The 19,850-nt window shown below is 30.7% G+C and overlaps 1 long non-coding RNA gene across 1 annotated transcript; it reads right to left on the bottom strand.

Moving 5' to 3' along the window:
- Positions 1–1,236: 1,236 nt before the first annotated feature.
- On the bottom strand, positions 1,237–19,535 carry LOC146754059 (uncharacterized). The gene is made up of 2 exons (XR_014939629.1): positions 13,865–19,535; positions 1,237–2,283 (listed from the first exon to the last, which is right to left on the bottom strand). It is a non-coding gene; the product is annotated as an uncharacterized LOC146754059 (long non-coding RNA).
- Between the last annotated feature and the right edge of the window lie 315 nt (positions 19,536–19,850).

The following is a 19,850-nucleotide window of genomic DNA, read 5'->3' as shown; positions in this document are numbered from 1 at the left end:
TTTCCTTTACAATTTCATTTCAATTCCTATTTTTAAACTTAGCCTCTCCCTTCATTTATACTTTCCTTTCCTTTCCTTTCATACTTACCTTTGCTTTCCTTTCTATTATAAATTCCCTTCATTTATAATTCCCTTCCCTTTGCATTATACCTACATTCCCTTTCTGTTCTGTAACATTTTCCTTTAGACCTTCCTTTCCATACCATTTTTTTTTTAAAAATTAACCTTGCCTTTCCTTTTTTATATACTTCCCTATCCTTACAATTCTACATACATTGACTTTCCCTTATACATTGCTTTCCTTTCCATTATATCTACCTTTCCTTTCTTTTCCATTCCCTTCCTTTCCCTTCCTTTATACTTACCTTTGCTTCCTTTCTTTTATACTTTCCCTTCCTTTATACTTCCATTCCCTTATACTTTCCTTTCCATTCCTATTTTTAAACTTACCCATTCCTTTCATTTATACTTTCTTATCCTTTCCAATATACTTACCTTTGCTTTCCTTTCTTTTATACTTTCCCTTCCTTTATACTTTCCTTATCTTTATACTTTCCTTTCCTTTATACTTTCCTGATCTGTATACTTTCCTTTTCTTTACACATTCATTTCAATTCCTATTTTTAAACTTAGCCTCTCCCCTCGTTTATACTTTCCTTTCCTTTCATACTTACCTTTGCTTTCCTTTCTTTTATAAATTCCCTTCTTTTATAATTCCCTTCCATTTGCATTATACCTACCTTCCCTTTCTGTTCTGTAACATTTTCCTTTAGATCTTTCTTTCCATTCCTTTTTATTTTTAATATTAACCTTGCCTTTCCATTCTTATATAGTTCCCTATCCTTACAATTCTACATACATTGACTTTCCTTTATACATTGCTTTCCTTTATATTATATCTACCTTTCCTTTCTTTTCTATTCCCTTCCTTTCCCTTCCTTTATACTTACCTTTGCTTCCTTTCTTTTATACTTTCCCTTCCTTTATACTTTCCATTCCCTTATACTTTCCTTTCCATTCCTATTTTTAAACTTACCCATTCCTTTCATTTATACTTTCTTATCCTTTCCAATATACTTACCTTTGCTTTCCTTTCTTTTATACTTTCCCTTCCTATATACTTTCCTTATCTTTATACTTTCCTTTCCTTTATACTTTCCTTTTCTGTATACTTTCTTTCCTTTACACTTTCATTTCAATTCCTATTTTTAAACTTAGCCTCTCCTTTCATTTATACTTTCCTTTCCTTTCCTTTCATACTTACCTTTGCTTTCCTTTCTTTTATAAATTCCCTTCTTTTATAATTCCCTTCCATTTGCATTATACCTACCTTCCCTTTCTGTTCTGTAACATTTTCCTATAGACCTTCCTTTCCATTCCTTTTTTTTTTTTAAATTAACCTTGCCTTTCCATTCTTATATAGTTCCCTATCCTTACAATTCTACATACATTGACTTTCCCTTATACATTGCTTTCCTTTCCATTATATCTACCTTTCCTTTCTTTTCTATTCCCTTCCTTTCCCTTCCTTTATACTTACCTTTGCTTCCTTTCTTTTATACTTTCCCTTCCTTTATACTTTCCATTCCCTTATACTTTCCTTTCCATTCCTATTTTTAAACTTACCCATTCCTTTCATTTATACTTTCTTATCCTTTCCAATATACTTACCTTTGCTTTCCTTTCTTTTAACTTTCCCTTCCTATATACTTTCCTTATCTTTATACTTTCCTTTCCTTTATATTTTCCTTTTCTGTATACTTTCCTTTCCTTTACACTTTCATTTCAATTCCTATTTTTAAACTTAGCCTCTCCCTTCGTTTATACTTTCCTTTCCTTTCATACTTACCTTTGCTTTCCTTTCTTTTATAAATTCCCTTCTTTTATAATTCCCTTCCATTTGCATTATACCTACCTTCCCTTTCTGTTCTGTAACATTTTCCTATAGACCTTCCTTTCCATTCCTTTTTTTTTTTAAATTAACCTTGCCTTTCCATTCTTATATAGTTCCCTATCCTTACAATTCTACATACATTGACTTTCCCTTATACATTGCTTTCCTTTCCATTATATCTACCTTTCCTTTCTTTTCTATTCCCTTCCTTTCCCTTCCTTTATACTTACCTTTGCTTCCTTTCTTTTATACTTTCCCTTCCTTTATACTTTCCATTCCCTTATACTTTCCTTTCCATTCCTATTTTTAAAATTACCGATTCCTTTCATTTATACTTTCTTATCCTTTCCAATATACTTACCTTTGCTTTCCTTTCTTTTATACTTTCCCTTCCAATATACTTTCCTTATCTTTATACTTTCCTTTCCTTTATACTTTCCTTTTCTGTATACTTTCCCCTTTCCTTTACACTTTCATTTCAATTCTTTTTTTTAAACTTAGCCTCTCCTTTCATTTATACTTTCCTTTCCTTTCCTTTCATACTTCCCTTTGCTTTCCTTTCTCTTATAAATTCCCTTCTTTAATAATTCCCTTCCCTTTGCATTATACCTACATTCCCTTTCTGTTCTGTAACATTTTCCTTTAGACCTTTCTTTCCATACCTTTTTTTTTTTTAAAATTAACCTTTCCTTTCCTTTTTTATATACTTCCCTATCCTTACAATTCAACATACATTGACTTTCCATTATACTTTGCTTTCCTTTCCATTATATCTACCTTTCCTTACTTTTCTATTCCCTTCCTTTCCCTTCCTTTATACTTACCTTTGCTTCCTTTCTTTTATACTTTCCCTTCCTTTATACTTTCCATTCCCTTATACTTTCCTTTCCATTCCTATTTTTAAACTTACCCATTCCTTTCATTTATACTTTCTTATCCTTTCCAATATACTTACCTTTGCTTTCCTTTCTTTTATACTTTCCCTTCCTATATACTTTCCTTTTCTTTATACTTTCCTTTCCTTTATACTTTCCTTTTCTGTATACTTTCCTTTCCTTTACACTTTCATTTCAATTCCTATTTTTAAACTTAGCCTCTCCTTTCATTTATACTTTCCTTTCCTTTCCTTTCATACTTACCTTTGCTTTCCTTTCTTTTATAAATTCCCTTCTTTTATAATTCCCTTCCATTTGCATTGTACCTACCTTCCCTTTCTGTTCTGTAACATTTTCCTATAGACCTTCCTTTCCATTCCTTTTTTTTTTTTAAAATTAACCTTGCCTTTCCATTCTTATATACTTCCCTTTCCTTACAATTCTACATACATTGACTTTCCTTTATACTTTCCTTTCCTTTCCATTATATCTACCTTTCCTTTCTTTTCTATTCCCTTCCTTTCCCTTCCTCTATACTTACCTTTGCTTCCTTTCTTTTATACTTTCCCTTCCTTTATACTTTCTGTTTTTTTATACTTTCCTTTCCATTCCTATTTTTAAACTTACCCATTCCTTTCATTTATACTCTCTTATCATTTCCAATATACTCACCTTTGCTTTCCTTTCTTTTATATTTTCCCTTTCCATTTCTGTATACTTTCCTTTCCATTACACTTTCATTTCAATTCCTATTTTTAAACTTAGCCTCTCCCTTCGTTTATACTTTCCTTTCCTTTCATACTTACCTTTGCTTACCTTTCTATTATAAATTCCCTTCATTTATAATTCCCTTCCCTTTGCATTATACCTACCTTCCCTTTCTGTTCTGTAACATTTTCCTTTAGACCTTCCTTTCCATACCTTTTTTTTTTTTAAATTAACCTTGCCTTTCCATTCTTATATAGTTTCCTATCCTTTCAATTCTACATACATTGACTTTCCCTTATACATTGCTTTCCTTTCCATTATATCTACCTTTCCTTTCTTTTCTATTCCCTTCCTTTCCCTTCCTTTATACTTACCTTTGCTTCCTTTCTTTTATACTTTCCCTTCCTTTATACTTTCCATTCCCTTATACTTTCCTTTCCATTCCTATTTTTAAACTTACCCATTCCTTTCATTTATACTTTCTTAACCTTTCCAATATACTTACCTTTGCTTTCCTTTCTTTTATACTTTCCCTTCCTATATACTTTCCTTTTCTTTATACTTTCCTTTCCTTTATACTTTCCTTTTCTGTATACTTTCCCATTTCCTTTACACTTTCATTTCAATTCCTATTTTTAAACTTAGCCTCTCCTTTCATTTATACTTTCCCTTCCTTTCCTTTCATACTTACCTTTGCTTTCCTTTCTTTTATAAATTCCCTTCTTTAATAATTCCCTTCCCTTTGCATTATACCTACATTCCCTTTCTGTTCTGTAACATTTTCCTTTAGACCTTTCTTTCCATACCTTTTTTTTTTTAAAATTAACCTTTCCTTTCCTTTTTTATATACTTCCCTATCCTTACAATTCAACATACATTGACTTTCCATTATACTTTGCTTTCCTTTCCATTATATCTACCTTTCCTTACTTTTCTATTCCCTTCCTTTCCCTTCCTTTATACTTACCTTTGCTTCCTTTCTTTTATACTTTCCCTTCCTTTATACTTTCCATTCCCTTATACTTTCCTTTCCATTCCTATTTTTAAACTTACCCATTCCTTTCATTTATACTTTCTTATCCTTTCCAATATACTTACCTTTGCTTTCCTTTCTTTTATACTTTCCCTTCCTATATACTTTCCTTTTCATTATATTTTCCTTTCCTTTATACTTTCCTTTTCTGTATACTTTCCTTTCCTTTACACTTTCATTTCAATTCCTATTTTTAAACTTAGCCTCTCCTTTCATTTATACTTTCCTTTCCTTTCCTTTCATACTTACCTTTGCTTTCCTTTCTTTTATAAATTCCCTTCTTTTATAATTGCCTTCCATTTGCATTGTACCTACCTTCCTTTCTGTTCTGTAACATTTTCCTATAGACCTTCCTTTCCATTCCTTTTTTTTTTTTTAAATTAACCTTGCCTTTCCATTCTTATATACTTCCCTTTCCTTACAATTCTACATATATTGACTTTCCTTTATACTTTGCTTTCCTTTCCATTATATCTACCTTTCCTTTCTTTTCTATTCCCTTCCTTTCCCTTCCTCTATACTTACCTTTGCTTCCTTTCTTTTATACTTTCCCTACCTTTATACTTTCTATTTTTTTATACTTTCCTTTCCATTCCTATTTTTAAACTTACCCATTCCTTTCATTTATACTCTCTTATCATTTCCAATATACTCACCTTTGCTTTCCTTTCTTTTATATTTTCCCTTTCCATTTCTGTATACTTTCCTTTCCATTACACTTTCATTTCAATTCCTATTTTTAAACTTAGCCTCTCCCTTCGTTTATACTTTCCTTTCCTTTCATACTTACCTTTGCTTACCTTTCTATTATAAATTCCCTTCATTTATAATTCCCTTCCCTTTGCATTATACCTACCTTCCCTTTCTGTTCTGTAACATTTTCCTTTAGACCTTCCTTTCCATACCTTTTTTTTTTTTAAATTAACCTTGCCTTTCCATTCTTATATAGTTCCCTATCCTTTCAATTCTACATACATTGACTTTCCCTTATACATTGCTTTCCTTTCCATTATATCTACCTTTCCTTTCTTTTCTATTCCCTTCCTTTCCCTTCCTTTATACTTACCTTTGCTTCCTTTCTTTTATACTTTCCCTTCCTTTATACTTTCCATTCCCTTATACTTTCCTTTCCATTCCTATTTTTAAACTTACCCATTCCTTTCATTTATACTTTCTTAACCTTTCCAATATACTTACCTTTGCTTTCCTTTCTTTTATACTTTCCCTTCCTATATACTTTCCTTTTCTTTATACTTTCCTTTCCTTTATACTTTCCTTTTCTGTATACTTTCCCATTTCCTTTACACTTTCATTTCAATTCCTATTTTTAAACTTAGCCTCTCCTTTCATTTATACTTTCCCTTCCTTTCCTTTCATACTTACCTTTGCTTTCCTTTCTTTTATAAATTCTCTTCTTTTATAATTCCCTTCCCTTTTCATTATACCTACATTCCCTTTCTGTTCTGTAGCATTTTCCTTTAGACCTTCCTTTCCATTCCTTTTTTTTTATTTTAATTAACCTTGCCTTTCCTTTTTTATATACTTCCCTATCCTTACAATTCTACATACATTGACTTTCCTTTATACATTGCTTTCCTTTCCATTATATCTACCTTTCGTTTCTTTTCTATTCCCTTCCTTTCCCATCCTTTATACTTACCTTTGCTTCCTTTCTTTTATACTTTCCCTTCCTTTATACTTTACATTCCCTTATACTTTCCTTTCCATTCCTATTTTTAAACTTACCCATTCCTTTCATTTATACTTTCTTATCCTTTCCAATATACTTACCTTTGCTTTCCTTTCTTTCCTACTATCCTTTCCTTTATACTTTCCTTTTCTGTATACTTTCCCATTTCCTTTACACTTTCATTTCAATTCCTATTTTTAAACTTAGCCTCTCCTTTCATTTATACTTTCCCTTCCTTTCCTTTCATACTTACCTTTGCTTTCCTTTATTTATAAATTCCCTTCTTTAATAATTCCCTTCCCTTTGCATTATACCTACATTCCCTTTCTGTTCTGTAACATTTTCCTTTAGACCTTTCTTTCCATACCTTTTTTTTTTTAAAATTAACCTTTCCTTTCCTTTTTTATATACTTCCCTATCCTTACAATTCAACATACATTGACTTTCCATTATACTTTGCTTTCCTTTCCATTATATCTACCTTTCCTTACTTTTCTATTCCCTTCCTTTCCCTTCCTTTATACTTACCTTTGCTTCCTTTCTTTTATACTTTCCCTTCCTTTATACTTTCCATTCCCTTATACTTTCCTTTCCATTCCTATTTTTAAACTTACCCATTCCTTTCATTTATACTTTCTTATCCTTTCCAATATACTTACCTTTGCTTTCCTTTCTTTTATACTTTCCCTTCCTATATACTTTCCTTTTCTTTATATTTTCCTTTCCTTTATACTTTCCTTTTCTGTATACTTTCCTTTCCTTTACACTTTCATTTCAATTCCTATTTTTAAACTTAGCCTCTCCTTTCATTTATACTTTCCTTTCCTTTCCTTTCATACTTACCTTTGCTTTCCTTTCTTTTATAAATTCCCTTCTTTTATAATTGCCTTCCATTTGCATTGTACCTACCTTCCTTTCTGTTCTGTAACATTTTCCTATAGACCTTCCTTTCCATTCCTTTTTTTTTTTTTAAATTAACCTTGCCTTTCCATTCTTATATACTTCCCTTTCCTTACAATTCTACATATATTGACTTTCCTTTATACTTTGCTTTCCTTTCCATTATATCTACCTTTCCTTTCTTTTCTATTCCCTTCCTTTCCCTTCCTCTATACTTACCTTTGCTTCCTTTCTTTTATACTTTCCCTACCTTTATACTTTCTATTTTTTTATACTTTCCTTTCCATTCCTATTTTTAAACTTACCCATTCCTTTCATTTATACTCTCTTATCATTTCCAATATACTCACCTTTGCTTTCCTTTCTTTTATATTTTCCCTTTCCATTTCTGTATACTTTCCTTTCCATTACACTTTCATTTCAATTCCTATTTTTAAACTTAGCCTCTCCCTTCGTTTATACTTTCCTTTCCTTTCATACTTACCTTTGCTTACCTTTCTATTATAAATTCCCTTCATTTATAATTCCCTTCCCTTTGCATTATACCTACCTTCCCTTTCTGTTCTGTAACATTTTCCTTTAGACCTTCCTTTCCATACCTTTTTTTTTTTTAAATTAACCTTGCCTTTCCATTCTTATATAGTTCCCTATCCTTTCAATTCTACATACATTGACTTTCCCTTATACATTGCTTTCCTTTCCATTATATCTACCTTTCCTTTCTTTTCTATTCCCTTCCTTTCCCTTCCTTTATACTTACCTTTGCTTCCTTTCTTTTATACTTTCCCTTCCTTTATACTTTCCATTCCCTTATACTTTCCTTTCCATTCCTATTTTTAAACTTACCCATTCCTTTCATTTATACTTTCTTAACCTTTCCAATATACTTACCTTTGCTTTCCTTTCTTTTATACTTTCCCTTCCTATATACTTTCCTTTTCTTTATACTTTCCTTTCCTTTATACTTTCCTTTTCTGTATACTTTCCCATTTCCTTTACACTTTCATTTCAATTCCTATTTTTAAACTTAGCCTCTCCTTTCATTTATACTTTCCCTTCCTTTCCTTTCATACTTACCTTTGCTTTCCTTTCTTTTATAAATTCTCTTCTTTTATAATTCCCTTCCCTTTTCATTATACCTACATTCCCTTTCTGTTCTGTAGCATTTTCCTTTAGACCTTCCTTTCCATTCCTTTTTTTTTATTTTAATTAACCTTGCCTTTCCTTTTTTATATACTTCCCTATCCTTACAATTCTACATACATTGACTTTCCTTTATACATTGCTTTCCTTTCCATTATATCTACCTTTCGTTTCTTTTCTATTCCCTTCCTTTCCCATCCTTTATACTTACCTTTGCTTCCTTTCTTTTATACTTTCCCTTCCTTTATACTTTACATTCCCTTATACTTTCCTTTCCATTCCTATTTTTAAACTTACCCATTCCTTTCATTTATACTTTCTTATCCTTTCCAATATACTTACCTTTGCTTTCCTTTCTTTCCTACTATCCTTTCCGTTATACTTTCCTTTTCTGTATACATTCCGCTTTCCTATACACTTTCATTTCAATTCCTATTTTTAAACTTAGCCTCGCCCTTCATTTATAATTTCCTTTCCTTTCATACTTACCTTTGTTTTCCTTTCTTTTATAAATTCCCTTCTTTTATAATTCCCTTCCCTTTGCATTATACCTACATTCCCTTTCTGTTCTGTAACATTTTCATTTAGACCTTCCTTTCCATTCCTTTTTTTATTTTTGAAATTAACCTTGCCTTTCCTTTTTTATATACTTCCCTTTCCTTACAATTCTACATACATTGACTTTCCTTTATACTTTGCTTTCCTTTCCATTATATCTACCTTTCCTTTCTTTTCTATTCCCTTCCTTTCCCTTCCTTTATACTTACCTTTGCTTCCTTTCTTTTATACTTTCCCTTCATTTATACTTTCCAATCCCTTACTTTCAATTCCTATTTTTAAACTTACCCATTCCTTTCATTTATACTTTCTTATCCTTTCCAATATACTTACCTTTGCTTTCCTTTCTTTTATACTTTCCCTTCCTTTATACTTTCCATTCCCTTATACTTTCCTTTCCATTTCTATTTTTAAACTTACCCATTCCTTTCATTTATACTTTCTTATCCTTTCCAATATACTTACCTTTGCTTTCCTTTCTTTTATACTTTCCCTTCCTATATACTTTCCTTTTCTTTATACTTTCCTTTCTTTTTTCCTTTCCTTTTCTGTATACTTTCCGCTTTCCTTTACACTTTCAATTCAATTCCTATTTTTAAACTTAGCCTCTCCTGTCATTTATACTTTGCTTTCCTTTCCTTTCATACTTACCTTTTCTTTCCTTTCTTTTATAAATTCCCTTCTTTTATAATTCCCTTCCCTTTGCATTATACCTACCTTCCCTTTCTGTTCTGTAACATTATCCTTTAGACCTTCCTTTCCATTCCTTTTTTTTTTTTTAAATTAACCTTGCCTTTCCATTCTTATATAGTTCCCTATCCTTACAATTCTACATACATTGAATTTCCCTTATACATTTCTTTCCTTTCCATTATATCTACCTTTCCTTTCTTTTCTATTCCCTTCCTTTCCCATCCTTTATACTTACCTTTGCTTCCTTTCTTTTATACTTTCCCTTCCTTTATACTTTCCATTCCCTTATACTTTCCTTTCCATTCCTATTTTTAAATTTACCCATTCCTTTCATTTGTACTTTCTTATCCTTTCCAATATACTTACCTTTGCTTTCCTTTCTTTTATACTTTCCCTTCCTTTATACTTTCCTTTTCTTTATACTTTTCTTTCCTTTATTCTTTCCTGTTCTGTATACTTTTCTTTCCTTTACACTTTCATTTCAATTCCTATTTTTAAACTTAGCCTCTCCCTTCATTTATACTTTCCTTTCCTTTCATACTTACCTTTGCTTTCCTTTCCATTATAAATTCCCTTCATTTATAATTCCCTTAACTTTGCATTATACCTACATTCCCTTTCTGTTCTGTAACATTTTCCTTTAGACCTTCCTTTCCATAACTTTTTTTTTTTTTAAATTAACCTTTCCTTTCCTTTTTTATATACTTCCCTATCCTTACAATTCTACATACATTGACTTTCCTTTATACATTGCTTTCCTTTCCATTATATCTACCTTTCCTTTCTTTTCTATTCCCTTCCTTTCCCTTCCTTTATACTTACCTTTGCTTCCTTTCTTTTATACTTTCCCTTCCTTTATACTTTCCATTCCCTTATACTTTCCTTTCCATTCCTATTTTTAAACTTACCCATTCCTTTCATTTATTCTTTCTTATCCTTTCCAATATACTTACCCTTGCTTTCCTTTCTTTTATACTTTCCCTGTCCCTTTCTGTATACTTTCTTTTCCTTTACACTTTCATTTCAATTCCTATTTTTAAACTTAGCCTTTCCTTTCATTTATACTTTCCTTTCATACTTACCTTTGCTTTCCTTTCTATTATAAATTCCCTTCATTTATAATTCCCTTCCCTTCGCATTATACCTACATTCCCTTTATGTTCTGTAAAATTTTCCTTTATACCTTTCTTTCCATTCCTTTTTTTTTTTAAAATTAACCTTGCCTTTCCATTCTTATATAGTTCCCTATCCTTACAATTCTACATACATTGACTTTCCATTATACATTGCTTTCCTTTCCATTATATCTACCTTTCCTTTCTTTTCTATTCCCTTCCTTTCCCTTCCTTTATACTTACCATTGCTTCCTTTTTTTTATACTTTCCCTTCCTTTATACTTTCAATTCCCTTATACTTTCCCTTCCATTTCTATTTTTAAACTTACCCATTCCTTTCATTTATACTTTCTTATCCTTTCCAATATACTTACCTTTGCTTTCCTTTCTTTTATTCCTTTCTTTTATACTTTCTCTTCCTATATACTTTCCTTTTCTTTATACTTTCCTTTCCTTTATACTTTCCTTTTCTGTATACTTTCCTTTCCTTTACACTTTCATTTCAATTCCTATTTTTAAACTTAGCCTCTCCCTTCATTTATACTTTCCTTTCCTTTCATACTTACCTTTGCTTTCCTTTCTATTATAAATTCCCTTCATTTATAATTCCCTTCCCTTTCCATTATACCTACATTCCCTTTCTGTTCTGTAACATTTTCCTTTAGACCTTCCTTTCCATACCTTTTTTTTTTTAAAAATTAACCTTGCCTTTCCTTTTTTATATACTTCCCTTTCCTTACAATTCTACATACATTGACTTTCCCTTATACATTGCTTTCCTTTCCATTATATCTACCTTTCCTTTCTTTTCTATTCCCTTCCTTTCCCTTCCTTTATACTTACCTTTGCTTCCTTTCTTTCATACTTTCCCTTCCTTTATACTTTCCATTCCCTTATACTTTCCTTTCCATTCCTATTTTTAAACTAACCCATTCCTTTCATTTATACTTTCTTATCCTTTCCAATATACTTACCTTTGCTTTCCTTTCTTTTATACTTTCCCTTCCTATATACTTTCCTTTTCTTTATACTTTCCTTTCCTTTATACTTTCCTTTTCTGTATACTATCCTTTCTTTTACACTTTCATTTCAATTCCTATTTTTAAACTTAGCCTCTCTTTTCATTTATACTTTCCTTTCCTTTCCTTTCATACTTACCTTTGCTTTCCTTTCTTTTATAAATTCCCTTCTTTTATAATTCCCTTCCCTTTGCATTATACCTACATTCCCTTTCTGTTCTGTAACATTTTCCTTTAGACCTTTCTTTCCATACATTTTTTTTTTTAAAATTAACCTTGCCTTTCCATTCTTATATAGTTCCCTATCCTTACAATTCTACATACATTGACTTTCCATTATACATTGCTTTCCTTTCCATTATATCTACCTTTCCTTTCTTTTCTATTCCCTTCCTTTCCCTTCCTTTATACTTACCATTGCTTCCTTTCTTTTATACTTTCCCTTCCTTTATACTTTCCATTCCCTTATACTTTCCTTTCCATTCCTATTTTTAAACTTACCCATTCCTTTCATTTATACTTTCTTATCCTTTCCAATATACTTACCTTTGCTTTCTTTCTTTTATTCCTTTCTTTTATACTTTCTCTTCCTATATACTTTCCTTTTCTTTATACTTTCCTTTCCTTTATACTTTCCTTTTCTGTATACTTTCCTTTCCTTTACACTTTCATTTCAATTCCTATTTTTATACTTAGCCTCTCCCTTCATTTATACTTTCCTTTCCTTTCATACTTACCTTTGCTTTCCTTTCTATTATAAATTCCCTTCATTTATAATTCCCTTCCCTTTGCATTATACCTACATTCCCTTTCTGTTCTGTAACATTTTCCTTTAGACCTTTCTTTCCATACCTTTTTTTTTTTTTAAAATTAACCTTGCCTTTCCTTTTTTATATACTTCCCTTTCCTTACAATTCTACATACATTGACTTTCCCTTATACATTGCTTTCCTTTCCATTATATCTACCTTTCCTTTCTTTTCTATTCCCTTCCTTTCCCTTCCTTTATACTTTCCTTTGCTTCCTTTCTTTTATACTTTCCCTTCCTTTATACTTCCATTCCCTTATACTTTCCTTTCCATTCCTATTTTTAAACTTACCCATTCCTTTCATTTATACTTTCTTATCCTTTCCAATATACTTACCTTTGCTTTCCTTTCTTTTATATTTTCCCTTCCTTTATACTTTCCTTATCTTTATACTTTCCTTTCCTTTATACTTTCCTGATCTGTATACTTTCCTTTTCTTTACACTTTCATTTCAATTCCTATTTTTAAACTTAGCCTCTCCCTTCGTTTATACTTTCCTTTCCTTTCATACTTACCTTTGCTTACCTTTCTATTATAAATTCCCTTCTTTTATAATTCCCTTCCATTTGCATTATACCTACATTCCCTTTCTGTTCTGTAACATTTTCCTATAGACCTTCCTTTCCATTCCTTTTTTTTTTTTAAATTAACCTTGCCTTTCCATTCTTATATAGTTCCCTATCCTTACAATTCTACATACATTGACTTTCCCTTATATATTGCTTTCCTTTCCATTATATCTACCTTTCCTTTCTTTTCTATTCCCTTCCTTTCCCTTCCTTTATACTTACCTTTGCTTCCTTTCTTTTATACTTTCCCTTCCTTTATACTTTCCATTCCCTTATACTTTCCTTTCCATTCCTATTTTTAAACTTACCGATTCCTTTCATTTATACTTTCTTATCCTTTCCAATATACTTACCTTTGCTTTCCTTTCTTTTATACTTTCCCTTCTTATATATACTTTCCTTATCTTTATACTTTCCTTTCCTTTATACTTTCCTTTTCTGTATACTTTCCCCTTTCCTTTACACTTTCATTTCAATTCCTATTTTTAAACTTAGCCTCTCTTTTCATTTATACTTTCCTTTCCTTTCATACTTACCTTTGCTTTCCTTTCTTTAATAAATTCCCTTCCCTTTGCATTATACCTACATTCCCTTTCTGTTCTGTAACATTTTCCTTTAGACCTTTCTTTCCATACCTTTTTTTTTTTAAAAATTAACCTTTCCTTTCCTTTTTTATATACTTCCCTATCCTTACAATTCAACATCAATTGACTTTCCATTATACATTGCTTTCCTTTCCATTATATCTACCTTTTATTTGTTTTCTATTCCCTTCCTTTCCCTTCCTTTATACTTACCTTTGCTTCCTTTCTTTTATACTTTCCCTTCCTTTATACTTTCCATTCCCTTATACTTTACCTTCCATTCCTATTTTTAAACTTATCCATTCCTTTCATTTATACTTTCTTATCCTTTCCAATATACTTACCTTTGCTTTCCTTTCTTTTATACTTTCCCTTCCTATATACTTTCCTTTTCTTTATACTTTCCTTTCCTTTATACTTTCCTTTTCTGTATACTATCCTTTCCTTTACACTTTCATTTCAATTCCTATTTTTAAACTTAGCCTCTCTTTTCATTTATACTTTGCTTTCCTTTCCTTTCATACTTACCTTTGCTTTCCTTTCTTTTATAAATTCCCTTCTTTTATAATTCCCTTCCATTTGCATTATACCTACATTCCCTTTCTGTTCTGTAACATTTTCCTATAGACCTTCCTTTCCATTCCTTTTTTTTTTTTAAATTAACCTTGCCTTTCCATTCTAATATAGTTCCCTATCCTTACAATTCTACATACATTGACTTTCCCTTATACATTGCTTTCCTTTCCATTATATCTACCTTTCCTTTCTTTTCTATTCCCTTCCTTTCCCTTCCTTTATACTTACCTTTGCTTCCTTTCTTTTATACTTTCCCTTCCTTTATACTTTCCATTCCCTTATACTTTCCTTTCCATTCCTATTTTTAAACTTACCGATTCCTTTCATTTATACTTTCTTATCCTTTCCAATATACTTACCTTTGCTTTCCTTTCTTTTATACTTTCCCTTCCTATATACTTTCCTTATCTTTATACTTTCCTTTCCTTTATACTTTCCTTTTCTGTATACTTTCCCCTTTCCTTTACACTTTCATTTCAATTCCTATTTTTAAACTTAGCCTCTCTTTCCATTTATACTTTCCTTTCCTTTCCTTTCATACTTACCTTTGCTTTCCTTTCTTTAATAAATTCCCTTCCCTTTGCATTATACCTACATTCCCTTTCTGTTCTGTAACATTTTCCTTTAGACCTTTCTTTCCATACCTTTTTTTTTTAAAAATTAACCTTTCCTTTCCTTTTTTATATACTTCCCTATCCTTACAATTCTACTTACATTGACTTTCCATTACACATTGCGTTCCTTTCCATTATATCTACCTTTCCTTTCTTTTCTATTCCCTTCCTTTCCCTTCCTTTATACTTACCTTTTCTTCCTTTCTTTTATACTTTCCCTTCCTTTATACTTTCCATTCCCTTATACTTTACCTTCCATTCCTATTTTTAAACTTATCCATTCCTTTCATTTATACTTTCTTATCCTTTCCAATATACTTACCTTTGCTTTCCTTTCTTTTATACTTTCCCTTCCTATATACTTTCCTTTTCTTTATACTTTCCTTTCCTTTATACTTTCCTTTTCTGTATACTATCCTTTCCTTTACACTTTCATTTCAATTCCTATTTTTAAACTTAGCCTCTCTTTTCATTTATACTTTGCTTTCCTTTCCTTTCATACTTACCTTTGCTTTCCTTTCTTTTATAAATTCCCTTCTTTAATAATTCCCTTCCCTTTGCATTATACCTACATTCCCTTTCTGTTCTGTAACATTTTCCTTTAGACCTTTCTTTCCATACCTTTTTTTTTTTTAAAATTAAGCTTGCCTTTCCTTTTTTATATACTTCCCTATCCTTACAATTCTACATACATTGACTTTCCCTTATACATTGCTTTCCTTTCCATTATATCTACCTTTTATTTGTTTTCTATTCCCTTCCTTTCCCTTCCTTTATACTTACCTTTGCTTCCTTTCTTTTATACTTTCCCTTCCTTTATACTTCCATTCCCTTATACTTTCCTTTCCATTCCTATTTTTAAACTAACCCATTCCTTTCATTTATACTTTCTTATCCTTTCCAATATACTTATTTTTGCTTTCCTGTCTTTTATACTTTCCCTTCCTATATACTTTCCTTTTCTTTATACTTTCCTTTCCTTTATACTTTCCTTTTCTGTATACTATCCTTTCCTTTACACTTTCATTTCAATTCCTATTTTAAACTTAGCCTCTCTTTTCATTTATACTTTCCTTTCCTTTCCTTTCATACTTACCTTTGATTTCCTTTCTTTTATAAATTCCCTTCTTTTATAATTCCCTTCCCTTTGCATTATACCTACATTCCCTTTCTGTTCTGTAACATTTTCCTTTAGACCTTTCTTTCCATACATTTTTTTTTTTAAAATTAACCTTGCCTTTCCATTCTTATATAGTTCCCTATCCTTACAATTCTACATACATTGACTTTCCATTATACATTGCTTTCCTTTCCATTATATCTACCTTTCCGTTCTTTTCTATTCCCTTCCTTTCCCTTCCTTTATACTTACCATTGCTTCCTTTCTTTTATACTTTCCCTTCCTTTATACTTTCCATTCCCTTATACTTTCCTTTCCATTCCTATTTTTAAACTTACCGATTCCTTTCATTTATACTTTCTTATCCTTTCCAATATACTTACCTTTGCTTTCCTTTCTTTTATTCCTTTCTTTTATACTTTCTCTTCCTATATACTTTCCTTTTCTTTATACTTTCCTTTCCTTTATACTTTCCTTTTCTGTATACTTTCCTTTCCTTTACACTTTCATTTCAATTCCTATTTTTAAACTTAGCCTCTCCCTTCATTTATACTTTCCTTTCCTTTCATACTTACCTTTGCTTTCCTTTCTATTATAAATTCCCTTCATTTATAATTCCCTTCCCTTTGCATTATACCTACATTCCCTTTCTGTTCTGTAACATTTTCCTTTAGACCTTCCTTTCCATACCTTTTTTTTTTTAAAAATTAACCTTGCCTTTCCTTTTTTATATACTTCCCTTTCCTTACAATTCTACATACATTGACTTTCCCTTATACATTGCTTTCCTTTCCATTATATCTACCTTTCCTTTCTTTTCTATTCCCTTCCTTTCCCTTCCTTTATACTTACCTTTGCTTCCTTTCTTTTATACTTTCCCTTCCTTTATACTTCCATTCACTTATACTTTCCTTTCCATTCCTATTTTTAAACTTACCCATTCCTTTCATTTATACTTTCTTATCCTTTCCAATATACTTACCTTTGCTTTCCTTTCTTTTATACTTTCTCTTCCTTTATACTTTCCTTATCTTTATACTTTCCTTTCCTTTATACTTTCTTGATCTGTATACTTTCCTTTTCTTTACACTTTCATTTCAATTCCTATTTTTAAACTTAGCCTCTCCCTTCGTTTATACTTTCCTTTCCTTTCATACTTACCTTTGCTTACCTTTCTATTATAAATTCCCTTCTTTTATAATTCCCTTCCATTTGCATTATACCTACATTCCCTTTCTGTTCTGTAACATTTTCCTATAGACCTTCCTTTCCATTCCTTTTTTTTTTTTAAATTAACCTTGCCTTTCCATTCTTATATAGTTCCCTATCCTTACAATTCTACATACATTGACTTTCCCTTATACATTGCTTTCCTTTCCATTATATCTACCTTTCCTTTCTTTTCTATTCCCTTCCTTTCCCTTCCTTTATACTTACTTTTGCTTCCTTTCTTTTATACTTTCCCTTCCTTTATACTTTCCATTCCCTTATACTTTCCTTTCCATTCCTATTTTTAAACTTACCCATTCCTTTCATTTATACTTTCTTATCCTTTCCAATATACTTACCTTTGCTTTCCTTTCTTTTATACTTTCCCTTCCTATATACTTTCCTTATCTTTATACTTTCCTTTCCTTTATACTTTCCTTTTCTGTATACTTTCCCATTTCCTTTACACTTTCATTTCAATTCCTATTTTTAAACTTAGCCTCTCTTTTCATTCATACTATCCTTTCCTTTCCTTTCATACTTACCTTTGCTTTCCTTTCTTTAATAAATTCCCTTCCCTTTGCATTATACCTACATTCCCTTTCTGTTCTGTAACATTTTCCTTTAGACCTTTCTTTCCATACCTTTTTTTTTTTAAAAATTAACCTTTCCTTTCCTTTTTTATATACTTCCCTATCCTTACAATTCAACATACATTGACTTTCCATTATACATTGCTTTCCTTTCCATTATATCTACCTTTTATTTGTTTTCTATTCCCTTCCTTTCCCTTCCTTTATACTTACCTTTGCTTCCTTTCTTTTATACTTTCCCTTCCTTTATACTTTCCATTCCCTTATACTTTACCTTCCATTCCTATTTTTAAACTTATCCATTCCTTTCATTTATACTTTCTTATCCTTTCCAATATACTTACCTTTGCTTTCTTTTATACTTTCCCTTCCTATATACTTTCCTTTTCTTTATACTTTCTTTTGCTTTATACTTTCCTTTTCTGTATACTTTCCTTTCCTTTACACTTTCATTTCAATTCCTATTTTTAAACTTAGCCTCTCCTTTCATTTATACTTTCCTTTCCTTTCCTTTCATACTTACCTTTGCTTTCCTTTCTTTTATAAATTCCCTTCTTTTATAATTCCCTTCCCTTTGCATTATACCTACATTCCCTTTCTGTTCTGTAAAATTTTCCTTTATACCTTTCTTTCCATTACTTTTTTTTTTTTAATTAACCTTGCCTTTCCATTCTTATATAGTTCCCTATCCTTACAATTCTACATACATTGACTTTCCATTATACTTTGCTTTCCTTTCCATTATATCTACCTTTTATTTCTTTTCTATTCCCTTCCTTTCCCTTCCTATATACTTACCTTTGCTTCCTTTCTTTTATACTTTCCCTTCCTTTATACTTTCCATTCCCTTATACTTTCCTTTCCATTCCTATTTTTAAACTTACCCTCTCCTGTCATTTATACTTTGCTTTCCTTTCCTTTCATACTTACCTTTGCTTTCCTTTCTTTTATAAATTCCCTTCTTTTATAATTCCCTTCCCTTTGCATTATACCTACCTTCCCTTTCTGTTCTGTAACATTTTCCTTTAGACCTTCCTTTCCAGTCCTTTTTTTTTTTTTTAAATTAACCTTGCCTTTCCTTTTTTATATACTTCTTTTTCCTTACAATTCTACATACATTGACTTTCCTTTATACTTTGCTTTCCTTTCCATTATATCTACCTTTCCTTTCTTTTCTATTCCCTTCCTTTCCCTTCCTTTATACTTACCTTTGCTTCCTTTCTTTTATACTTTCCCTTCCTTTATACTTTCCATTCCCTTATACTTTCCTTTCCATTCCTATTTTTATACTTACCGATTCCTTTCATATATACTTTCTTCTCCTTTCCAATATACTTACCTTTGCTTTCCTTTCTTTTATACTTTCCCTTCCTATATACTTTCCTTTTCTTTATACTTTCCTTTCCTTTATACTTTCCTTTTCTGTATACTTTCCCCTTTCCTTTCCACTTTCATTTCAATTCCTATTTTAAATCTTAGCCTCTCCTTTCATTTATACTTTCCTTTACTTTCCTTTCATACTTACCTTTGTATTCCTTTCTTTTATAAATTCCCTTCTTTTATAATTCCATTCCCTTTGCATTATACCTACATTCCCTTTCTGTTCTGTAATATTTTCCTTTAGACCTTCCTTTCCATACCTTTTTTTTTTTTAAATTAACCTTTCCTTTCCTTTCTTATATACTTCCCTATCTTACAATTCTACATACCTTGACTTTCAATTATACTTTGCTTTCCTTTCCATTATATCTACCTTTCCTTTCTTTTCTATTCCCTTCCTTTCCCTTCCTTTATACTTACCTTTGCTTCCTTTCTTTTATACTTTCCCTTCCTTTATACTTTCCATTCCCTTATACTTTCCTTTCCATTCCTATTTTTAAACTTACCCATTCCTTTCATTTATACTTTCTTATCCTTTCCAATATACTTACCTTTGCTTTCCTTTCTTTTATACTTTCCCTTCCTATATACTTTCCTTTTCTTTATACTTTCCTTTCCTTTATACTTTCCTTTTCTGTATACTTTCCTTTACACTTTCATTTCAATTCCTATTTTTAAAATTAGCCTCTCCTTTCATTTATACTTTCCTTTCCTTTCCTTTCATACTTACCTTTGCTTTCCTTTCTTTTAAATTCCCTTCTTTTATAA

The sequence above is a fragment of the Coturnix japonica genome, chromosome Z (genome assembly GCF_054131305.1).
Source record: "Coturnix japonica strain WE chromosome Z, WE-NBRP24, whole genome shotgun sequence".
In the NCBI taxonomy this organism is placed as follows: Eukaryota; Metazoa; Chordata; class Aves; order Galliformes; family Phasianidae; genus Coturnix; species Coturnix japonica.
Note: the sequence above shows the minus strand (reverse complement) of the source record. Positions and strands in the feature narration are given on the sequence as shown.